Raw genomic sequence first — 8,233 nt, forward strand, 5'->3', positions numbered from 1 at the left:
TTTTCATACTTCAAATTAAATAGAAAAATATATTAATAATCGTTCATACTTAAATACAAACGGGATATGAAACGTTAATAACAAAAGAAATTGTTTGTTTTTCATCCTAGACAATACAAATTAATTTGAAGCATTTGAAAACAGTTGAGTCGCAATCTGATCCCGCAGATTAGCCATATATCCATTGTCTTGAGAAGCCCCCCATTGTACTTCAACGACTTCTTGTTCAATGCCTCCTCCATGTTGCTCTTCCGCAGTAAACATGGCGTTCTCATATAACTAAACGAAAAATATAAGGAAATTAAATTAGAAAACCAGAAAAAGAATTGACCTTTGCCTCTGCCTTCCACTCCTCTTCAGATAGATTGAATGTGTTGGTTGTTGGGTTATAGACATTGCCCGTTTTATTCCTAAGTCTAGACCATACAGCGTATTTCCCTCGTAAATAATCATAGTGATTCTTTATTTGTCTTTGATTGACAATGAAGTTGTGAGTTCTTTTTAATGTTTCCACTATATTGTTCCATGAGTGCATCTTAAGGCTACCGCCTTGCATTCCATTCATGGACATCTCTTGTAGACAACAGTCCAAGAAGGTTTTTACTACATTCTCTTTCCAACTAACCCTCGATTTTTTGGGTTCCATTGATTCATCATACGGTTCCATACCTATGTCAAAAAGATCCAAACATTTTAAGGTCTTCATTATCCATCAACTTTTCAATAACAACACGTACAAAAGAAACACATACAAAAAACCAGAAAATATTGACAATAATAACTAAAATTTTAAAGTACCCACGTCAAGAAATGATAAAGAAACACCATAAACAATTGTGATCACTAGAATAAACAACCAATTTCCGTCCCAATATGGTTTAAAGTTTGATTTAATAATCATAATTTTCAAGAAGTGCAAATTTCTCCTTCTTCTTTGAGGATGATTCTATGCATACGTGATTGGTTAGCAATTTGGTATGTTTATGGATAATGATGAAAGATGTGCTTTTGGTGTTTAGATAGTCATTGCATGATTCCTGGGCTAGTTAGTGGGCTAGCAACCTAAATTTCTCCTCCTTGTGTGTGGTTATTTGATTCCTTTCAAAAGAGAATTTATATGATGATATGTTCATATGYTGACATTTGGGTTTCTGATCTTGATCCTATTTTGRRTTTCTGATMTTGATCCTATTTTGTATGCTGAAATTTRGGTTTCAAAAGAGAATTTATATGATGATATGTTCATAACCAACTAGAAATACTAGTGCCATAGATCTACTTATACATAACTTTTACTTCGAGATCACCAACTTCATAAGTACCCCCTCCCCTCCCCATCCTCACCCACCTGCACAGATGGAAAACAGGGAAGAAATTTCGAATTCCTCACCTCCGGTGTCCAAAATTTTAAACAAYTTTAGAACCCTAATAAAATCAATTCTCCTCCATTGCAASAATCCATACCAAAAACACAAAAGAAATCACATGAAACTCTGTTAAAATATCAGAAAAATGATTGTTTGCTTTAGTTGACTTCAATGATTCATGATCACCCTTACAGAAAGCTTCAAAAAACACAGTTATTTTCATTTCATAACCATAAATTTCTCGACAAATCTTAATAAACAAACAAAAACTAACCAAAGTTAGCAACAAACTCAATTGCTTCCACAAATAAACTAAACCCACATATGAAACCATTCTTTCTTTTCAAGATAAAATGGGTATTCATATACGAGTAAGAAACTTCACCTAAATTTCTCCTTGTACTGCTAATATAATGAGCAATGGAAACGTAACCCAATTGACATTTGGGTTTCTGATCTTGATCCTATTTTGGGTTTCTCTGATTCATCTCAAATCTTCTCTTGTCCTATTCATCTCCTACTCCCCAGAACAGGTACATGTGTTCTCTAACAAGACTAGGAACAATAAATTTGTCAAAAGGAAACAGAAGCCAAATCTTTACTGCTAAAATTGTAAATATAATGAAATCAAGTAATGAAATCAAGCCAAATCCCCAGAACAGGTACATGATCAAGTAATAAAATCAAGCCAAATCCCCAGAACAGGTACATGATCAAGTAATGAAATCAAGCCAAATCCCCATAATAGGTACATGATCAAGTAATGAAATCAGTCGATTCTTTGAGTAATGCATCACCATCGTACATATTATAAAGCCAGAGAACAGAAAAACTCAACAAATGTATAAATCGATCAGTTAAAAAGATTTGTACCTTTTCGAGCAACCAAGGGAGGAACGACTTGAGCGCCAAGGGAGAAAGGAGAAGGGACGAGAGTGACGAGGGAGAAGGATCAACCGTGAAGAGCAGAGCCGGGACCAGCGAGGGAAGAGGAGGAGCGATGAGGGAACGATAGAGAGCGACGGGGAATGCAAAACCCTAATTGTGAAAAGGGGGCAAGTATGGAAACGTGAAATCTGACTCGGGTAAGCATGAAATAGATGCTGACGGGGTAAGATTTCGGTCAGCAGTTCGGTCAGATTTCGGTCAGATTCGTAATTTGGTAAACACACTGACTGCTGACCAAGTCAGATATGCTGACCGAGTCAGTCCGGTCAGCAGGTAGTAAACAACCCCTTAATCTGGATATCCAATCCGCTATGTGAGCCAACTAATCTCAGAGCGACCATCGATTTTGCAGGTAGTCCAGAGTCATCGCATTTGAACCTCCGTAGCCACAAGAGGATTTTTATTCCTTCTTATATTTGAATCTCAGAACTCCAAACAATTTTGATCTTTAGAACTCAAACTCAAATCAATCAGACACCATGTTTATAGTTGTGACATGAAAATACATTTACTACATTTATTTAAGAAATTGTTATATTCCCAGACAACAATCTAACTCATTAGATTTTTAAATCAAAGTTGTTAGTAACCAATAATTATAAACTAAAGCGCGCGATGAGTTGTTAGATTCAACTTCTTTGATTTTAAAATTAACTTATTAATTTGGATTTTAATTAAATTATAATAATTTAAGTAAGAAAAAGTTCACAAAAATCCAACGGACTTTGCATATTTTGAATAATCAAGTCTTTGAACAATTTTTAATACAAATAAATCATAGGACTTTCTAAACCGGATTAAAAGCATCCTTTTTACCTCTACAACCTGTTAATATGGTAAACTTATTGGAAAAGACTAAAAAAACCAAATAGAGGTTTATATTTTGAATAATCTAAGTGTTTAGCCTCTTCTTTTTTACTGATAAAATTGATCTTTGAATATCCATGGAGTAGAATGAAAAAGCTCTCCAACCATGATTGACCTTCTCGTCTCATGAATTCCAGTGTCATGATTTCATATTTGTGTTAAAAGTTGTGATGGTAGAATTGTTTGGAACTACAATTTTATAGAGAATGCTATAAGAGTTATATATATACACTACATTTAGTCCTAAAAAAGACAAAATACCAATAAAAATTGCATCCGATGTCTCGTCAAATCGTCATTGATGTGTCAAATCGTTGCGTCATAAGTTGTCTTCACAAGAAGACGAAATAGAGATCAAAATAACCCATAGGGGTGATTTGGACAAAATGAGGGCGATTTCATATATATCAGATTTTTATTTCCCAAATGGTATACATGTGGGGTTCATCCATACCTTATAGTCAAAATCATCATCCAGTGACGATTTTGATGATCATTTTATGAAAATTATCTAAACAATAATCATTTTATTAACATACTATGTATAAAATGATTATTTTGGATAATTTCCATTTTTAAATGACAAGATTAAAAATACCATACCCACAAATTATTTAACGCATGTTGTCCGACATTTAGGTGTGGACGAGCCAAAAAGTCGTACATGAAAATGAATTATTATAATCAGTAATATAGACCTGTAATCAATTATGATACAATACTTTATAGCACTATTTAATTAATTAATAAAATATTAAATCTAAATACTTTATAATAATAATATAAAACGATCTTAAATGTTTTAATAAGTTTTTATGAATTTAAAAAATAAAGTGTCGTATTAATTATTTTATAAGATATTTTTTTCAGGTGCACGACATGTCTATTTTTTACAGGACAAAATTTTCAAATAGCGCATGTTCTATAAAATAGTTAACATAACACATTATTTCAAAAATCTTCTTAAAAATTGTTAAAATGCCTGAAAATATTCTATATATAAATCTATTGTAACACTTTTAGATGTAACGTTTTATTATTTAATCTTATAAAGTATTCTATTAAAACGATTATACATTTTAGACATTTTATAAGCTTAATTTATTGTAATGAATATTCTAATTTATTCTTTTTTTTAAGTATTTATTATGAATTTTTTAATTATTTATTCAATATCGTAATGTGAATATAGTATGAAGTAATGGGAAAGCACAAAAATGATCATATATTAAAACATTCTTTAATCACGAATCACGTCTCAATGAGGGGAGTTTTACTTACGGTTCGTTTACTAAACGCTTACTTAATAAATGTTTGCTGGATAAATTTCCTCATCGGATGAATATAAGAAGGGCCAAGAATCTTACCGGGTAAGAGCGATGGGAAGGATGAAGAGTCTTACCCGGTAAGTGAAGATGATGATTCTTACCCAGGTAAGCGCTTAACCGGTAAATTGTTGCATTCAATACGTTTTGAAGTACTAAGATTTTACTCATCAAAATAAATTATAGTGTTGACTCCTATAGGTAAGTACTTACCAGATAATCATTTGGATAAACAACCCCTTATTCTTAGTTAATAACAATGTCTATTTTGTCTTAGTTTTATATACCCCAAACACACACACACACACACACACACACACACACATATATATATATATATATATATATATATATATAGAGAGAGAGAGAGAGAGAGAGAGAGGGGAAACATCAGCTAAGAATTGCGAAACCAACGAGAGAGCATGTCACATGTTCCTATTCATTATAAATAATGGGCGTGAAATTTTTACAACATTCATGATAAGTGACTTGTCCATATTCAGTATGAATATAGACACTTGCAGTACTGTCCATAGTTACATGGTTCACAATGGAAATGCGATTCCCAACCCAACTTGACCCGTATGTATATAGTCCACATTAAGGGACTGTTTGGTTGGTTTTTCGTTAAGTCTTGTATGAATAAAGCGGTCTATGTGAACCTCTGCCTGTATAGATTGAAAAAGTTTTTCTTTGGGAGAGTTTTTTTTATAGATAGAATGAGCGTGCTTTTTAATTAGGGGTGACAGATTTGAAGAAAAAAATTGGCTTTCTACATGAAGCTTACTGAATAAGTCACATTCCATATCATTAAGCCACTACTAAACAATCATGTATATTTGACCGAATAAGCGGGAGTCCCATTAAGTTCATTAAGCTGCTAACAAACAGACTCCTAAAATATTTTATTTCAGACATACTTCAATTAAAAAAAACATTTACTTTGAAAGAATTTAGCCTCAATCTACATATATAGTAATTAGAAGGATACTCGTACAATGTAACGAGATATATCTTGATTTTAATGTTTCATTTTATTTTTTTGATCTCTGTCAATGTTATAATACGATTTTATGTGGTTTTCAGCAAAAAATAATGTTTTTCTTAATAAAAATATAAATTTGAAGATATCATAAAAATTAAAAAAATATAAAAGTTCTTATTTTTTTGTGTAATTTATTTAATTTTTTTCGTTATAACTTAATTCAGGTTTAATAACGAAGTAATTTGTTTTTAAGTTAATAAAATAATTTTTTATAAAGACGATAACTAAGTATTATGTTATAACTCAATAATTATCCTAATTATTTCAGATTTTATATTTAAAATAAAAATTTATAATGTATTTGATTATATTTATCTACAGTTAGTTACACGAATTCAAACATGAAGCTTAATAAGTTGTACTTACACACAATTTACTTGTAATCTTCAATTTTAAATAATATATATCAATAAACAGTACTTCATATATAAAAAATAGTTTTTAAATTTTTTTATCAAAATGCTTTATAATATATTATAGATACCTTGGATCCCCTACCCTCATTTTTTGTTGTCTTTTTTCATAAAAGTTGATGCTTAAATATCACAAATGGATGAACATGAACATGAACATGAACATGAACATGAACATGAACATGAACGATGGGTTTCTGTTTCCTACCAAACAAATTAATTAATTAATTAAAATAAAAAAATATTTGAAAAATATATCAAGTGGTTCATGTTTTAGTTGACCTTTTTAGTTATAAAGCTCGTTTAATCATTTGTGAATATGGATGAGGTTTCAAATTGGTCTCCATTACAATGAGACAAGTTTCCATCTTCTTGCTCTTCATTGTTGCCATCTTCATCATTCAACTGCTTTTCGTAACCGCAGGTTCGTTCTCATATATTTTCCTCAAATTATAACGTCATTGATGCAGTTCTGTTGAAATCGTAGCCATCTTGATCATAACGGAATACTAAAACGACGTTATTTTGTTCGTTAAACCTCTCATAAACGAGTTTTAGCTCCTTATTTGCGTCAAAATAGCTACAAGGGTTTGTGTGTAACTATGTATACATGATTGTGTGTGGGTGTATGTATTGTATTCTATTCATAAACTCTTCTATTCATCAAAATGTGATTTTTTTATGTTCAAAGTTCGTTTGATATATATATATAATCAAGAATTCACATGTGAATGGTGATAGATTTTATATTGTTATGGAAATATAACAATACCGGGGTAAATAATGCAGATCAAAGTGGGGAATTCAGGACTGAACGATATGATCCAAGAACGCCACCAACACCACAAGGAAACATAGAGCGTGGCATGTTTCCACCTGAATCGAGCTCACCACCACCGGTTTACAACTAAGTTCGTGTTCACGTATTTCAAAACTCATGCAACCACCTTAATTCGCTTTTCATTATTCGTTTTAAATGTAAAAAGAACAGAAAACATGGTTGTTGGGAAGGGTGCTACAACTGCTTAATTACACCCACCTTGTAACATCCCTAAAAAATAGCTGGACTAAAACGAACTTTTGGTTCTCTTCATCCGTTAATAAAATTTAAACAGAACTCGGTAACGTTTATGCCATTAGAGTCATTTTTATACACCTTATCGTTCTATGGTCGTGTCACAAGCGAAGGATGTTGTTTAAGTTTGAATTTGAATCATCGTAATCGTAACTATAATATTGGATATTTATGTCATTTTACTAAAAACATTATCTATTGTAATAAGCAAAAAAATAAAATGCGGAGAAGAACGGTGCAAAAACGAGTGAATTTCACACTAAAACACGACAGTGTGATGATCATATCGACTAGGTTTGGTGTAAAGTCGTCCACGGGCGGAAGGACCCGTTAGACTCGCCCCGTTCCGTACACTAGAAAATCGGATTTGGATTATTATTCTTGAAGAAATGGGTGGGTTTTGACTGACTTGTTAAAATTAATGGCGGGCGCAGACGATATAAAAAAATTGTGTAATCCCGCATTTGTTGGATCTGAACCAACAAACATGAATCTTAATATTATTTCTAGTCAAGTTCGGGTTCAAACTTGGATCCGGATACGTAACTTTTAGTTATGAAAAATATTTAATACAAAACTCGATGACAACTTTTTATCGTGACAATCTTAGCAGTTAGCAGTTAGCAGTTAGCAGTTAGTAGTGGAGTTTTGTTTTTCCCATGGTTGTGAAATCTCATAAGGCTCCTGGGCTTGTAAAAAAATGCTATTTTTGGCCCATTTCTTTTAAGATTTGGTATTTTAAATATTTAGGAGGCTGTTTGGTAGTTGTTGAATGATTTGATACAAAATGATGAAATGGTCAGAATGATTAAGAGACTCTCAGGATATAGTGCAAAATGAAATATAATTGTTTGGTAATTGTTTACAATGAAATTAGGATGCTGAATGGTTAAGGAAGAACCATGATACAAAATCATTCAAATGGTTTTATAACCATTAAGAAACAAACTTTTTTTTGTCAAACAAGATTTACCCCTTAACGATTCATAGACTGCCTCTTAATAGAACTATTAAAAGATAAACAAACAAAGCCATTTTTTTAAGTATTTAACTTTATGAAAAATACTAAAAAAAAACACATGGATCCATATTTTAGTATCATTTTACATATTTCTAACATTTTTGTTACTATTGAGCCTATCAAAAATCTTAAAAGTTGTACTTTTGGCCATAAAAATGGCTTTTTCTTACAA

The 8,233-nt window shown here is 31.6% G+C and overlaps 2 long non-coding RNA genes across 2 annotated transcripts; one reads left to right on the plus strand and one right to left on the minus strand.

Annotated features, from left to right (window-relative positions):
* On the minus strand, nt 1-2,419 carry LOC112527122. Its single transcript, XR_003070719.1, has 2 exons — nt 2,241-2,419; nt 1-279 (listed from the first exon to the last, which is right to left on the minus strand). It is a non-coding gene; the product is annotated as an uncharacterized LOC112527122 (long non-coding RNA).
* A 3,867-nt stretch (nt 2,420-6,286) lies between these two features.
* On the plus strand, nt 6,287-7,101 carry LOC112528299. Its single transcript, XR_003070805.1, has 2 exons — nt 6,287-6,389; nt 6,755-7,101. It is a non-coding gene; the product is annotated as an uncharacterized LOC112528299 (long non-coding RNA).
* The last annotated feature ends 1,132 nt before the right edge of the window (nt 7,102-8,233 follow it).

This window comes from Cynara cardunculus (assembly GCF_001531365.2).
Source record: "Cynara cardunculus var. scolymus isolate 2C chromosome LG 15, CcrdV1, whole genome shotgun sequence".
Classification (NCBI taxonomy): domain Eukaryota; kingdom Viridiplantae; phylum Streptophyta; class Magnoliopsida; order Asterales; family Asteraceae; genus Cynara; species Cynara cardunculus.